The sequence below is a fragment of the Sparus aurata genome, chromosome 17 (genome assembly GCF_900880675.1).
Source record: "Sparus aurata chromosome 17, fSpaAur1.1, whole genome shotgun sequence".
Classification (NCBI taxonomy): domain Eukaryota; kingdom Metazoa; phylum Chordata; class Actinopteri; order Spariformes; family Sparidae; genus Sparus; species Sparus aurata.
The window spans coordinates 5,053,526-5,070,136 of record NC_044203.1 but is presented as its reverse complement, the minus strand read 5'-3'; the positions used below and the strand labels follow the sequence as shown (position 1 = coordinate 5,070,136).

The 16,611-nt window shown below is 42.9% G+C and overlaps 1 long non-coding RNA gene across 2 annotated transcripts; it reads right to left on the bottom strand.

The window, feature by feature from the left end:
• Positions 1 to 7,515: 7,515 nt before the first annotated feature.
• Positions 7,516 to 12,522, bottom strand: LOC115567688 (uncharacterized). Of its 2 annotated transcripts, XR_003981244.1 has the most exons (5): positions 12,413 to 12,522; positions 11,719 to 11,909; positions 11,085 to 11,149; positions 10,895 to 10,995; positions 7,516 to 7,776 (listed from the first exon to the last, which is right to left on the bottom strand). It is a non-coding gene; the product is annotated as an uncharacterized LOC115567688 (long non-coding RNA). The 2 variants fall into 2 exon arrangements; XR_003981243.1 differs by lacking the exon at positions 7,516 to 7,776 and having other exon boundaries at positions 10,743 to 10,995.
• Positions 12,523 to 16,611: the final 4,089 nt, after the last annotated feature.

Below are 16,611 nucleotides of genomic sequence, written 5' to 3'. Positions count from 1 at the left end.
AGACAAAGCAAGTGTTGCTTTTCTATTCATCTAAGTGTGGTCAACTATGCATCGGGTTAAGGTTAGGGAAAGACCATGTTACAGTCACTAATAAGGCAAAGATTTATTGCAAGTATGCAACAGAATGTGAACTTGGGGATGTAAAGTTTGTCACACTACACTCCCTAACCCCCACCCCAACCTCCTTCTTCAAGCCTTGCTACATAGAAGCCACACCACTTCTGGATAATCTGGACAATGATGACCACTGTTTATGCATGTCTTTCCACAGGACAGTAATTTCCCGGTGCTCCAAACATCCTAGAATTGTTTGATCATAAATGTCCATCATAGTCCTCTGACCTCAGTCAGCAGAGGACAGCACAGGTGAAGAAGTGCAGTACATGCAAATCACAAGCTAGTGGACATCACTGATTGTCAGTCACCCTCTTTAGTCTCCTGTAGCCTCATTAAAAGGAATGTATTTGATCCAGTCAGACGCTCCCTATCTAATGTCTGACAGGATCGATCAATTTGTACGAGCGATTGCAGGCTTATAAAAGACGTATTTAATGAAAATACAAATAGATGTAGATTGAGGAAGGCATTCATTGAAGTGCTGAACAGGGACCAGGAGGGCTTATGATTTCAACCAGGGAGAGTTTGGGAAAGAGGGTTATACTTATTAACCTTTCTGAAATGACTCATGAGCTGAGTCTTTATTGATGACCTGGGTTATGAAGTCACAATGATTTCTCTAGGAAGCTGGAATAAAAGGTTAAACTATTTGCATTAATTGCTCTATGAGGTCGCTTATCGACAGCCCCTTAAGCTTCAGCCAGCACGGTGAGAAGAGCGAAGATAGGAGAACGGGAGGAGAGGATGAAGGTGGCCAGGCATTTGATGCTGCTGCCAGTTACAAACAAACTGTTTTGTGATAGTGCCAAGCTTTCTAAAGGGCCTATGAATAACTCAGAGGGTAGGCGCTGGCGACAGCCGTCACAAACCTCGGAGGAATCGGTTTTCCATGAATACAATCACAGAGGGAATTGACATCGGCAAACACAATGCATTTGCACATAAATGTGCAGCTCTTACTGCTGGGGTTCACAGTAAGGCTGCCACTCTGTCTGACTCACTACGTTAAACGTCACACAACACTCATGTACGTACACTATGCACAAATTACGTTAGATGACACAGAACACTGGCTGCATACTAGAAGCTGGGATATTGAAAGTTGATGCTGAGGATGTTTGACAGTATCTTATATCTCTTTAATGTCTAAAGATGAAGAAGAAGATGGAGAGTATTCTGGCCTTCATCAACAAGGTTTTCCCCTCTTCGCTTCTGCACTGAAAATGATGACGATATTTGTTGGCTGCTCAGCTGTCCAACACTTTCCAGGACAATACCCTCCACTCAACATTTTGAGCAATGCTTTTCTACAGAGCACTAGTGTGACTGATGAGGTGATGTGTCTGCACAGAGCTTTTCACCCTGCTGCCATCTGGCAAAAGATACAGAAATAACTGCTGCTGCTGTACCACCAGAGCAGCTTCATTCATCTGTGAGACTCCTCAACTCATGCTCAATACTCCACCCTAAATATTTTAACTTTTTGACTTAATTATTATTATAATTAGGCTAGTCTGTATAATTTTTGTTTGTGTGTGTGTGTGTGTGTGTGTGTGTGTGTGTGTGTGTGTGCATGTGCTTGTGTATGTAGCCGAGGGGCAGTGTTTTTCAATCCTATTCTTGGACCCGTGCCCTGCATGTGTGAGATGTTCCCCTGGGCCAACACACCTCATCCAAATGATCAGCCCAACATCAAGCCTGATAACGACCCGCTCATTTGGATCAAATGTGATGTGTCAGGGAAACATCCAAACACATGCAGTGCAGCGGGCCTCCGGGACCAGAGAAGAAAAACACTGCATCTGGGAATTACTACAAAATGTCAGTATACAATCGTGTATTGCATGAGGACAAAATAATAATAATGAATTAATCTTGATCCATGAATTCATTGAATGAGAGAAAACATCTCTAAAAACATGACTAAACATCTTCTTAAAGAGTACTCCACAAATTCAGCATTGGACTCCTGCGACGTATACATTGTCAGACCCTCAATGGACATTTTAACAAATAAACTGTCGAAATGAATGCAATTGTAAGGATGCTGCCCCCAAGTTGCCAAAAACCTCAAAAAATGCACCTTAAACTATTGTAAAATCATTTCTAAATAACTAAGGCTTCTAATCATCTCTGTGTCCTTAGAAATACTAATCACTTGTTATAATATAAAGGATTTTTCGAAGCAGGCTAATATTGGCTTCATGTATCAATCAATCAAATGCTAGAGAGTTAGATTATGAGGCAGAAATAGGGGAGCGGAGGGAAAAGGGCTATATCTGTGCCTGTGATTGAACATGACCTCTGGTGGTATCTACTCATAAAGATAATGGTGATTGAGGTGAGGGAGGCAGGTAGGGGTAGGTGTGTGTGTGTGTGTGTGTGTGTTTGTGTGTGTGTGTGTTTGTGTGTGTGTGTGGGAAGCAGTAATTCATATGTTTGCTAAACGCCAAGGACTTGCTAGCCTGTGTTGATAGACAATTTGTGGCATTTTCTTTTTCATAATTCCACATTAATTTCAAGTGGTCGTTCTTTTTTGGGTTTTTTTGATCAAAACATTTTAAAAAATAAAGTTAATGATGATAAAACATACTGTTACGTGTTGGGGAAAGCCCATGGATGTTCAAATCCAAAGTGGGCATGGTTTAGTGTGATTTTGTCACATTGTGAGTAAAATAGTAAGTCACCCAGTTATGTTGCTAAGTTGCTAGCATGTTGTATGTGTGTGTTAAAAGTGAATAACTGACATAGCTCCGGAGTTGGAGCTTGTCAGCGATAACTCGCCGCCTTGTTATTGCTTCTCACTACAATACCATAAAAATTATGTGTTGAGGTTTTATTTTATTCAATTATTGCTTTATTAGATGGTTTTCATCATAGACGCAGGCATGCAGGAAGCCAGTCACCTTCTCGTAAATTACGCAGAATTTCTAGTGTTGTTTTAGGGGGGGTGTTGCAGCCCAATCAGCAGCCCTAGTTCCCCACATCCATGATTGAAAATTTCAAGGTTACAGATTCAGCAGCCCGATACTGTTTTTGATTTGCAGGTTCAGGGAGCCATGGAGGAGAACTATCGGTTGGCCTTGAAGAAATTCTGGCAAACCATCTGGCGCCTCAGGAGGGGGAAGCAGTCCTCCACCAACACTGTTTATAGTGGAGGTGGGGAGATGTTGACCTCGACTGTGGACATTGTTGGGCGGTGGAAGAAATACTTTGAGGATCTCCTCAATCCCACTGACATGCCTTCCATAGAGGAAGCAGAGGCTGGGGACTCAGAAGTGGATTCATTCATCACCCAAGCTGAAGTCACTGAGGTAGTTGGGAAGCTCCTTGGTGGCAAAGCACTGGGGTGGATGAGATCCGCCCTGACTACCTCAAGTCTCTGGATGTTGTGGGGCTGTCTTGGCTGACACGTCTCTGCAGCATCGCGTGGCAGTCGGGACAGTGCCTCTTGACTGGCAGACCAAGGTGGTGGTCCACCTATACAAAAAGGGGGACTGGAGGGTGTGTTCCAACTATCGGGGGATCACACTCCTCAGCCTCCCTGGGAAAGTCTATTCCATGGTATTGGAGATGAGACGGTAGTCGAGCCTCGAATTCAGGAGGAACAATGCGGTTTTCGTCCTAGCCACGGAACACTGAACCAGCTCCATACTCGAGGGTTCATGGGAGTTTGCCTAACCAGTCCACATGTGTTTTGTGGACTTGGAGAAAGCATTCAACCATGTTGACCTCGTGGCATTCTGTGGGAGGTGCTTCGGGAGTACGAGGTCAGAGGCCCTCTGCTAAGGGCTGTACGGTCCCTGTACAAATGGAGCAGGAGCTTGGTTCGCATTGCCGGCAGTAAGTCAGACCTGTTCCTGTAGCATGTTGGACTCCAGCAGGGCTGCCCTTTGTCACCGGTTCTGTTAATTATTTTTATGTACAGAATTTCTAGGCGCAGCCAGGGGCCAGAGGGGGTCTTGTTCGGGAGCCACTGGATTTCATCTCTGCTTTTTGCAGATGATGTTGTCTTGTTGGCTCCTTCGAGCCAGGACCTCCAGCATGTCCTGGGGCGGTTTGCAGCTGAGAGTGAAGTGGCTGGGATGAGAATCAGCACCTCCAAGTCAAAGGCCATGGTTCTCGACCGGAAAAAGGTGGCCTGCTCCCCCCAAGGTTGTGGGAGAGCTCCTGCCCCAAGTGGAGGAGTTTAAGTATTTTGGGGTCTTGTTCACGAGTGAGGGAAGGATGGAGAGTGAGATTGACAGGCGGATCGGTGCAGCGGCCGCAGTAATGCGGTTGTTGTATCAGTCTGTCGTGGTGAAGAGAGAGCTGAGCCGAAAGATGAACCTCTTGATTTACCGGTCAATCTACATTCCTACCCTCACCTATGGCCATGAACTTTGGGTTATGACCAAAAGAATAGGATCCCGGATACAAGCAGCCCAAATGAGTTTCCTCCGCAGGGTGGCGGGACGCTCCCTTAGAGATAAGGTGAGGAGCTCTGTCACCTGGGAGGAGCTCGGAGTAGGTCCGCTGCTCCTCCACATTGAGAGGAGCCAGCTGAGGTAGCTCGGGCATCTGTTTTCGATGCCCCCGGGACGCCTCCCTCGGGGGATGTTCCTGGCATGTCCCACCAGGAGGAGACCCCAAGGAAGACCCAGGACACACTGGAGTGACTATGACACTCGGCTGGCCTCGGAAGGCCTTGGGATCCTCCCGGAAGAGCTGGAGGAAGTGTCTGGGGAGAGGGAAGTCTGGGTGTCCCTGCTCAGGCAGTTGCCCCTGCGACCCGGCCCCGGATAATGCAGAAGAAGATGGTTGGATGGATGGATCTCTTTTTCCTTTCACAGTATAAGCCATAATTTACTCCTATAAGAATTTCTGTCTCAGCCACCTCCTTTTTTTTTTACCCTTTCCCTTCCTTTCGATGTGTTAGTGCATCAAAATAGATTAAGTTTTCAAAAACTGTTGAGAACCAGACATTGATTTGTATGTTCTGGATTCTTATTTATAAAACATTGCGTGGGATCCAGACTGAAAGTGTACATGCAGCCAAAAGCAGAAAAATCACGTGCACCAAAAGATATTCAGATATGTAAATCCTAGCATACGCCTAACAATAGGCAATTTCCTTTATTATAGTACATGCAGTCAAGGCCGCTTTAATGCACGGGCTTACCTGGGCTGAAGCCCAGGGGCCTCACAAGTCCAGGGGCCTCACAAGTTCAGGTTCACGATATGCTGAAAAGATCATATTGTTTTGTAACTTGTCAGGTTTTCTGTCAATCACTCTAATTGCACGTTACGTGGCTGCTGATTGATCCAAATTAGGAGTGACCCACGTGGCCCCATAGCCTATGGCCCGTGGGCTGACCTATCAGAATGTCTATAGTTAGTTTTGGGGTGTGTCCCTCTATGATTGAGTGACATTTAGTGGAAAATGTCGGGGAGGACGTTTGAGAGTGGTGCCCAGAAAATAAAAAAACTTATTAAGAAAGAGTTGCGCGAAAAAGAATTACTGAAGAGCATCCCAAAACTTTTTTAAACCAGCTGCTGCTGAAGATGGAGCCAGCACCAGGGGAAGCTCGCTATCTCACACACCGGAGGGAGCGGAGGAGGCGCAGGCCGCGCAGGTGGATGTAGCTGAAGAGGAGCAGGGCACCACCCGCAGCAGTGGAGGGGAGGAGGAGTGGGGAGCACACAGGCCCCAGAGAGAAGACCAGGCTGCAAAGCAGTCAGGGGGAGACGGGTCAAATGACCCATGTAACAGTGACCCGGGCCGCTGGGGAAACAATATTGACGCAGAAGTGCGCGCTTATTGGGCGAAAATGGGACCGGAGTCCTGTCAAAGTAAAGATGCTAACATGTCGGAAAGACCAGACGAAAGCACTTCTAAAAAGGTAAGAAAGTGCTGTATTTATAGCTTGTGCAGATTTAAATTGTTGTGGTTGTGCATTGTTTTAAGAGAAATGCACATTTGCTTAGATGTTTGTCTAGATCAGGGGCAACTGGCGGCCCACGGGCCTCACTCAATGCCAGTCAATTTCTAAATATCAATAATTCACAGTGTCGTCGGAACATTATGCAAACAATTTGTATCTTGATGAGAGAGATAGGGCTACTTCTCTGCCCCGGATCACACTGCATGCAAACATGTTCTATCCTTTTTAATTAATAGAGAGGCGTTAGTGGAGCCTGTTTCCACGCTTGCTCTCCATGGCTTCTCCACACCGGAGTGCACAACAAGGATGCTCGACCCCGTGCACGGCCAGAGTTTACCTTACACACGGTTATCATAATTCTACTTTCACGGACTCCTCGGCGTGTGTGATTACTCCTTCGAGCCTGCGTTCATCCTCAAAAGGAGCGGCTCGAGTGCGCTGCGTAAATGAAGGCCACGCGCGGCTCAGAAAGCATCTGCCGCAGGAGCTGGAAGACAAACGACTCAGCAAGGTGGAGACACTGCGGGTAGCTATTTACTATATCAATGTGGAGCCTGCTGGACTTGTATCGGGATGGAGGTGTCACTCGGAGACGCGCGTAACTGCGCCGCTGCAGCAGAGGACAGAGTGCAGCAGTGATGGCGAATACTCGCTCAAGTTGGCACAGCCATATAAATGTGCCACAAAGTCAACCCAGTGGGAGACTTGGAGATCAGACCCTAAATTCAGATTAGCTGTTGTTAACGCAGTGCTAACTTAAGCCAGTGTGCAGGCGAAGTTGAGCGCACAGAAGGAGAGATTGAGAGCAAGAGTGAGCGATCTGCAGAGAGTCTGTGAGAGGTTATTATTGCACCTTAAAATGCATAAAAGCAAACATGCAAATACATTTATTGAGCACAGAATGTATTTCTGTTTCCGCAAATTAAATTATGTTTTTAGATTATACTGCAAACCTTCTATAAATGTTGCTCAGTTTCATCTTTTTGGCACCTGGCATTAGGCCATGTTGCTATCCATGGGGCTGAATGGAGTGTGTGTGTGCAGGTGCATGTGATTGGTTGACAGGCCCGCTGAGGCCGGAGAACAGGCTTCCACTTTGATCTGTTGCTGTTCTTTGCTTATGCTGTTATTAGTTATTATCAATGTTTGTGCAGATGATGGTTGGTGATGTTTTTCATAATATCGTTTGAAATCATATTTGCACACATTTTGGTTTTATTATCACCATAAGTTGCTGTGTGTGGCTGTTAAAAAAAGCGTATTGTGTTTATGCTCAGTGGGCTCAGTGATATGTTAATAACAATATTATGGTGTTTTCTGGCTCAAAGAGGGAAAATTCACTGTTGTATGTCTCAAAAGAAACTACTGCATTTTGTGATGTAGATTACCTAGATATTACGCTTTTTTAAAATGAGACTCTATAAATCGAGGGGATGGAGGGCCTACAACCCTCTCAGCCCCGGGGCCTAACATTAGGTTAAGGCGGCCCTGCATGCAGTCCAGGCTGTTACACTTTTTGGTGGAATATGCAGAGCAGGATGTACCGAAACTCTGGCTGGAGCATCAATCGGAGACGGGAGAAGTGTTGTAGGAGAGGTAGCTCACTGTGGTGCTGGTGGACCAGGTGACGTGTGGAGGCTCAGGTTGAGGTTGTGGAAAGGGTGCCGGCTGCAGAGGTGCTGAGAGCTGGGTTGCGGGGTGCGGAGCCACTGGTAGCTGGGATAGTTAGTGAACACTAAAAGGAAGCACAAAAGATAATCAGGCTTCCTAGTAACATATAATACACAGACAAGAGCCTTAGTGAAGCGACTAGCTGGAGCCATATACCACGTTGAAGTGCTGGAATCATCTAGCAGCAGGTAGCGTGAAGACCAAGACTTTTAATCATACAACCTGTATTATTACTTACAATGAGGATATGAAGTGTAACAATTGTGCGAGAGCTGTCACTGACTTTATGTCCACACTTTCTTAATTTACACAAACCACAGTACTGTCTACAGTTTGCTCCCTGTGGCACACAGTGCGCTTTTGACAGCACAGTCGATGGTGTTCACTGCAGCAATTTTACACACAACAAAGATTTGAAATGGCTGATGTCTTTTACATTTAAAAGGTGTTTATGAAATAGTTGTACTTCACTAAATGTGTAGTACAAAGTACAAATGACCCCCGGTTTGAATGTTTATGACAACATGGATGTTTAATTAGAAGTGAAATCAATTGTGAGATGTATTATTGTGCAAAGAATAAAGTCTCTCATGTTTAATTTCTACAATCAGCTTCAGATCACCACCTCACCATTAGTGTCGCCCCATACACCTGGCCTCAAAAATGTTCGTACACATGAGACAGCGTTTGCTTCCAGGGGCAGACATTCTGCCTTCAGGTTTGTTTTTGTAGTAACATATTTTGCTTGGAAAGTGGCGTATACCTCTTTCAGGCCCCATTTTGTCCATATGCAATGTTTATAAATGAGACCCCTGGTCCATGGGAGAAGGCACAAATAAAGAATGAAAGATGACAAAACAACTTAAACAATCACTGTAGTTTATTTGCTTCACACAGGAAATCCTGAGAGAAAACCCTGTGAGCAGGGCTGGATTCACTGGATAGATTACACTGAGCAGACTCCCTACATGCACTTTTGATATTTGGTAAACAAACAACACAAATTCACTGTCATGTGATTTTTTAAATGCTAATTAGTTTAGTTATAATATTGATATAGCATGGATAATTATATGTCTGAATACAGACACAATAAGGTAGTTTTAGGTTATTGTTTAAAGGAAAAATCTAGCCCTATATTATAGGTTTTGTTTATATCTACCCTATCCATTTCATTACAACTGAAAGTTTTAGATCAGAGTTAGTTTCAGACTGACACAGTTGTCATTTTCACGCCCAGCGCCCACGTTGTGTAAATAGTAAATGTGCTTGTGCCAACCTGTGTGCCACTGGCCGTGTTAGTCTTAAAATAAGGTGTGGTCAGGTGCACTGATGACAGATTGTTATCTTGAGGCAGCAGAAAACGATTGCACCATACAGAGAGCTGGTCTGAAGTCAAAGGCACAGTCTGTGTCCTGCCATTTAAAGGATGCATTATTCAGACAGGATGCGCCTATACATTTCCATAAACACAGTCATGTCACTGTAATAAATATTGTGGCACATTTAATCAGCAAAACTAAAAGCTGTAGTTATAAACTCTCTAAAGAAAACGAGTCAGGAGTTTAAATAATCAAAGGTGTTCATCAGCTCTTCCTTGTGCACAAATGTACACTCTTAAAACTGCTGGGTTAAAACTAACCCAAATTGGGTGAAATTGCTAACCCAGCGCTGGGTCCAAAAGGGACCGAGCCAATGCTGGGTTATTTATACCCAGCGCATTGGGTTGAGGATTTGACCCAGCGCATTGGGTTGAGGATTTGACCCAATGCGCTGGGTCTTAATAACCCAGCGCTGGGTCCAAAAGGGACCGAGCCAATGCTGGGTTATTTATACCCAGCGCATTGGGTTGAGGATTTGACCCAGCGCATTGGGTTGAGGATTTGACCCAATGCGCTGGGTCTTAATAACCCAGCGCTGGGTCCAAAAGGGACCGAGCCAATGCTGGGTTATTTATACCCAGCGCATTGGGTTGAGGATTTGACCCAGCATGCTAAGCTCTGGGACTGTGCTACTAACTTTGAAGGCTGCACACCTGAACAATTGTCACCATGGACTCACCTTTCTCCCCTGATCAGCTGTTAGCCCCGCCATCAGCTGTTAGCCTCGTCGATCAGCTGTTAGCCTAGCAACGCTAACTTTCAAACCGATGTACTCAATACTCTGTAGGCTGTCCATCGTTGCTCCGTTTGTCCTCCCTCCACCACTACCTCGGGGTTATTCACCTGGCTCCTTTATCACTCTCCTCTGCTGCTGTGCCCCCCCCCCCGGCAGCTGCGATGTTGGACGGGACCTCCAGACTCAAATCTGTTTATAAGGACGGTGCTATTCCCTCCGTGCGGACTGACAGGCGCTCAATTTGTTCTTTGTTTTGTTTGTTTCACTTTGTTAAGTGTCCCTGGGTACCCTAAAAGGCGCTATATAAATTAAATATATTAATAATGCTGTAATATCGTGTTAGGGCGCCTGCGTTGCTGCTGGTCAAACAAGCTCCACTGGGACCTCCATTGACAACGTTGACATTAAATATCCTGCATTAGCGCACGGTGGCCTTGCAACTGCAAGCAGCATGCACAGTTTTTTGTTGTATGTTTGAGTTGAATGAGTTCATGTTCACAGTCTTGTGCAGACATAATTTGGGGAAAAAATAAAATGGTTGCTTTTGGTGCAGAAGACTGTGTAGAACTCCTTTTTGCCGCTCAATGACCTACTCAGGAATCGATATGAGAATTGATAAGGAATTGAATTGATAGGCAGAATCGACAATGGCATTGATATTGATAAAAACTTATCAATTCCCACCCCTAATGCTGGGTCAAGATTTTGACTCAACAATGGGTAAAAACTACTCATGCTGATGAGTTAAAGCTACCAAGAAATGGGTTACCAGGTTATCAGTATAGCTGTGGTTAAAAACAATATCAATTTTATTACCAACATTTTCTAAGAATGTTTCATTTAATTTACTTTAACTTCAGTGGATGTAAAATCGATATAAATTACTATTAAATGATCAAACAACAAAATACTCTTCAAAACATTATTTTATTGGTCATGAAATGTAATTTAACTGTCACTACATAAAACAGTATTTTAGAAAAAGATTACATCAAAACAGTTTACTTTAACTTGAATTACAGGCTGAATTCACAGAGACTTAGAAGCCATGTCTCTCAGCTGACCTGGGAACGCCTCGGGATCCCTCGGGAAGAGCTGGATGAAGTGGCTGGGGAGAGGGAGGTCTGGGTCTCCCTGCTTAGGCTGCTGCCCCCGCTACCCGGCCCTGGAAGCAGTAGAAGATGGATGTATGGCATTAGTTCATTCAGTCAAAAAAAAGTCACTAATTGATTTGTGTTGAACATTATTACATACCTTCAAAAGTTGGGATCAACTCCGCCAGGTTCCACTCGTGAAGCTTCTCCTGGAAACTCATCCATCTTTCAAAAATGAAAACAAACATTTTTAGTGCAACACATAAATAAGCATATGTAAAACACCAAACAAAAGCTCTATGTACACAGTAAACATACCATAAGTAACAAATCATTGCCGTTATTATAATATTAACATGCAAGCTCTGGTCTGAGGTACTGTGAGGAAAACTACCAAGAGGACTTTCAGTGGGAGGAAGAAGTGAGAAGTTACTGCAACGCGCAACAATAAATAGTTAAAATCATACAGAACAACAAGCCCAAATATAAATATACTTCTCCCCACTATTCTCCATGGACAGACAATATTGTTGCACAGGCTAGCGGAGTACATCGTAGCGGGACAATTCAATGTCGAGACAATATAAATTTGATAACAACACACTGCTTGCTCGAGTGTGATGTCACAGACGTCACTTCGAACTATGACATGCCTGATCTCAAACTCACACTGCTGCACTGAGAAAAAGCTGACATCGACAAAGTTGAGGGCCACATGTTATACCAGCTTTATGTGAATACCTGGCGAGAGTGAATCGATGTTTGCATTGAAAAGAGACAAAAACACAACTCACCCACTCTCCTCCAGTGACACGTTATGCAGCAACTTTCCGCGTCCAGCATAGCGTCCAGGCACTGACAAAACACGTCAGAGTCCTCCTGGCGTGCCTGGTGTAGCATCCCCGGCTGAATGATGGTCAGACTCTCCTTAACTGATGGTTTATTGCAGGAACCTTTAAACACTCCTTCGAACACACCGTAAGAGCTACAAAAAAGGTATAAAAAATAGATGTAAATATCTTCCTTCATGAATCATGACCTTATTGTATCATAAATTCACACAAAATATAATCATGCATTCTTCTCTTAGCTTCTTCAATCATTGTTACATTCACAGAAAACTCATTTTTTAATCTGTTTTAACTTAAATGACAACCTCTATTAGAGAGCTGTATGAATTGTTTTTAACTTATAATTAAACTTTTAACCAGGACATTTGTATTAAATATTAACTGTTAACTTTATATATTAAAGTCACTTAAAACCACACAAAATGCCTTTTTTTATATTAACAAACATACAAATGAAATGAATAAAATGACAAGCCTCATCTCTGCTCCTCTGTACCGACAGGACGGTTGGGCTAATGCTAATTAGCGTTCCGCTAGCTTAAACACGCTATATCAAAACTGTTCAAAACTGTAAAAGTTACGATCTGAATCAAATACTAAACATGTCATGAAGCGACAACAAATGACAACAACAAACCTTGTGCCCTTTATCAGCCAGGTGCTAAGTAACTCATTTTCATTATGTTCAGCAAAACCTTGCAGGCAGACTTTCAACACGGAGACACACACCAGATGCTTTTTGTTCACAGCCAGACGGTTTCAAAATAAAAGTCCCGCATTTGGCGTCTCATATAATTAATTAAATAATAACCTGGCTTCAAAGAATATTAGTAAACTGAATGAACGGAACCAAGTATTTTATGTGGTGAAAATAACTAGTTAGCCAAAAAAAAAAAACTAGCTCGCCAGCAACACGAAAAAAAACGGCACCCGCTGCAGACTGAGGTTTAACGTTAAGTTTTTAATATATGACTAAGATACAACTATTTGGCTACCACGTTAAGCTATCAAAACTAGATGTTGTAAGATAATAAGGTAAGGTTTACTTACCATTTACATAGTTTTCTCTGGTCTCAAGCTAGAGAGTGATGAACGTTCGCCTCAACCCCAAATCTAAAGCCCGCCCAAATCTGAAGCCCGCAGATGTTTTCAACCCAATCTGTTGGGTCAAAATATTTAACCCAACCTTGGATAAAAACAACCCAATCAGCTCAAAATCCACAGCTACGCAGCAGATGGGTTATGAAAATAACCCAGCATTTTTTAGGGTGTATACATATTAATCCATAGATACACTTATAATTTCTTCTGCTGGAGGACTGATGCAGGTAATGTCATACATATAATATTTTGCTCAGTGAGGACATATTTCACCCCTCTCATCCTACCTGTTATTGATCAGGATGCCACACACACAGAAGGACATGCTGCAGCGCTCCTCCTCATTAAATATAATTATTAAATATCAGTTCAGCACTAACATGCTGTGCTTTAGACCATGCACTACAGACTGTTTAACATGGTCTGCTAAACCTCCTCCCTGTGTAGATTTTCTGGCTGCTTACACCACATTCATTCTTTGCTCCCATCATTAATGCCGCCTGCTGGTACTGCACCCTCATACACTGTGTACTTGTGGCGCCTAGGCAAGTCGTCACACTCACACACTGTCCTCTCATGGACTGACAGGTTAATTACATACTTTGGCATGAGACTGGCCTGAATGCAAGAGAACAGTATGTGTGGAAACATGACACCTTCTCAGCAATAACATTCATGGCACCTGCACTGTATCTACAGAAAATCTGACACTCTTTAAAGATGGATAGGGTGAATATGTTCAAAAATAATAAAATTCAGTAGTTCTTAAAAATAAAAAACATCAGTGGTAATGTTTAATGATCCAATATCATCCTACTGTTTCTCCATGTAATAAACTCCAGACATACCTCTTTATTTTAACATATTCATCCAATCAACAGAACTGAGAGTGTTTACAGCATTCTATACTTGTCATTCAGTGTCTCCACCTCGTCTCTGAACAGCAGGGTGAGATAAGGCACAAGCATGTTTTCTTTATTCAAACTCCTGTTTACCAGAGCAATATTGCTTCCTCAGATGTAGTCATTGTGTTTATTCTCCCAAGGACAAGGACCTCCTCCCCTCCTCCCTCCATCTCCTCCTCCTCTCAGGCTCAGGCTGCTGGCTTCACGGAGACCATCTTGTGTTTGCTGTGTACCTAATTTCTTGTTTTGATTGTTAACAAGTACAGCAGTCAGTGTGCAAGGTAAAACACTTCTTCCTCCTGGGCCTGACCTGCACAACATCATTACAGTCAGCTACATAAGGTGGTTGCACTATAGTTTTTCTGGCTTATATATTAAATGGAGCTATAGTGCTTCCACAGCATCTGCGCTTCTCAAGTTGTGTTAATCCATTATTCATTTATTCTCTATAAATCACTCTGATTATCCTGTTCATTCATTTGTTTTATTATTATCTATTTACATATTAAATCACCTCAATCACTGATTTCTTTAGTTTTGTTTCTTAATTATTTCACCAGCTGGTAAAGGTACTTATTGTTTTCATTGTACATCAACCATGTTTTCCCCCACTCAAATAATCATAGTGTTTCTTATTGTTTCAGTGACATATCTAACTTACAGCAAACAAAGTTTCATGTTTTATTACATTGAACACATTTTATTTGGGTAGTTTTGCTGTCACACTGCAACTGTGTCAGCGGACTTAAAACTTTACATGACATACATGCGTCATCATCATCTATACTATCGACAGCCAGTGGGCCCAAGATGTGGAAAAGTATGGCACATCAGTAAATTCAGTGACAGCATATAAAATGACCTCTGCTAATTTGTATGTGACATATAAGACATTTTGCCAGGACAGCTTAATTATAAACATTTATTATTCAAGTTTGGTTGAACTACTGCTCTTTAGAGATTTAGAGAATTAATCTTGTGCAGCATTTTTTTTCTCTCACAGTCACAGAGCTGCACTGCTTATAAATATCACTTTGCCCCGGCAACTGTGCACAGCCCCGCTTCACAGGCGGTGGTTGAAGTGTTGTTCAAAAACTTAGAAAACACAATCACAAACAGCAGTGACACTAATGGCTCTTCATTGCATTCTCTTGCCAGATTCGCTCCTGGCACATAAAGAAAATACAACAGATGCAAAAATGTACACAATGAACTGTGCGCTCTGTGGTGAGGTGCAGTACGCTCTCTACAAATGTAGCACTGGGGCCTGAAATGTTGGAAAGAATACACAAAATTTATAAGAGGGCAGGTGGAAAGTCACAGTTTATCTGTGTGTTAAGTGTTGTAATGCTGTTTAAATGTACACAATATGTCCAGTATATGTAATATTAACAGCCAAATTGCTGTAAAATCTGGACACAAACATCCTGTATTTGGTCAGAAAGTCTGAACATTACAAAATAATCTTTTCACACTAAAAGCGAAATTCAAACCACCAGCGTCAATCCAGATCGAGACCACCTCTTTTGGTCAAAACAAGGTTGGCAGTTTGTTGTGGACCTTGGTCCTGATGAGGATTCACACCTGTTCATTTGGTTTGGATCAAACTGCAAAGTCTGAATGTCCGGACCGAAAGAGGTTGGTGTGAAAACACCTTAATTCCTTCTTTTATTTGTTTACTTACTACTGACATGTACATTCATTTAATTAAGTATTTATTAGTTACAAAACACTACAGACAGTAAATATTCACTGACTCCTTCAACCAATAAAAAGAGTTATAAATTCCTTCAGCCACTTTTCATCATTTCTAATTCATTTTTGTGACACTTCTGTTACTATTAAGTTTGTAGCATTTTCAGTAGATCCACTGCAGTTCAATAGAAAGCCATTCAAGCTTTTACGAGCTACTGCTGCGGGGCTCAGTGGGGAGTAATGTCAGCACTCCTGCTGGGTTGAGGCCGTGGGCGGGTGATTAGGGTCTAGGCGAGAGACGTCAAATCAAATCAGATCTGAAATGTGGCATTATGCAGCCTTAATGGAGATTAAAAGCTCTCAGCATCAGCACAGCACAGTTCGGCCTTACCTGCCGTCACCTCCCCTGTCTTAACGTCTGACCAACAAAAACACTAAAAGCCTCCAACTGCAGCTCCACACATCAAGGCTGTACTCTGAAAGAGGGCAATTTTCCCTGTATCAGAGAACAGCAAAGGCTTTTAGACCTGGAATGTGAATATGTGCCCCTTTGGGTGTGTGTGTGTGTGTGTGTGTGTGTGTGTGTGTGTGTGTGTGTGTGTGTGTGTTTTCAGGAAGGTCAATGGGACTTCTCAGTGATCTGAGTTGGGCAGACCAAGAGTCTCTGGTGACACAATACATCTCCAAATACAACAACGATGTAAAGAGTGACAGCACTGGGCTCATTTAGACTTAATGTTAACGCTGGCCTAGTTCCCCCATGACTCTGTTTTCAATCATATAGACCGAATCCAAATGTCCACCCTGTGGACTTGCAGACTTCAGTTGTACATACTGTGACATGTTCACTGTTATCTTCTCGTGTCTGCAAAGGCGTGACACTGCAAGTGATTTAAGCCCCTGGTTGACGGGCCTAAACACTTATGTAAGAGTTAAAAATGCACTTTATCAATTCTAATTTCCAATCTGTATTTGTCAATTTTATTTATCATTTAATGATTGTTGAGTATGTGTGAATTTTATCGTAATGAGTTAATTTCATTTATCGTTATTTTTGATAACGTTTTCCTGCAGAAATCACTTTGCCATACGTCACCTTTTCTGTACCTCCTGAGCTTCCGTAACTTCGACTGAC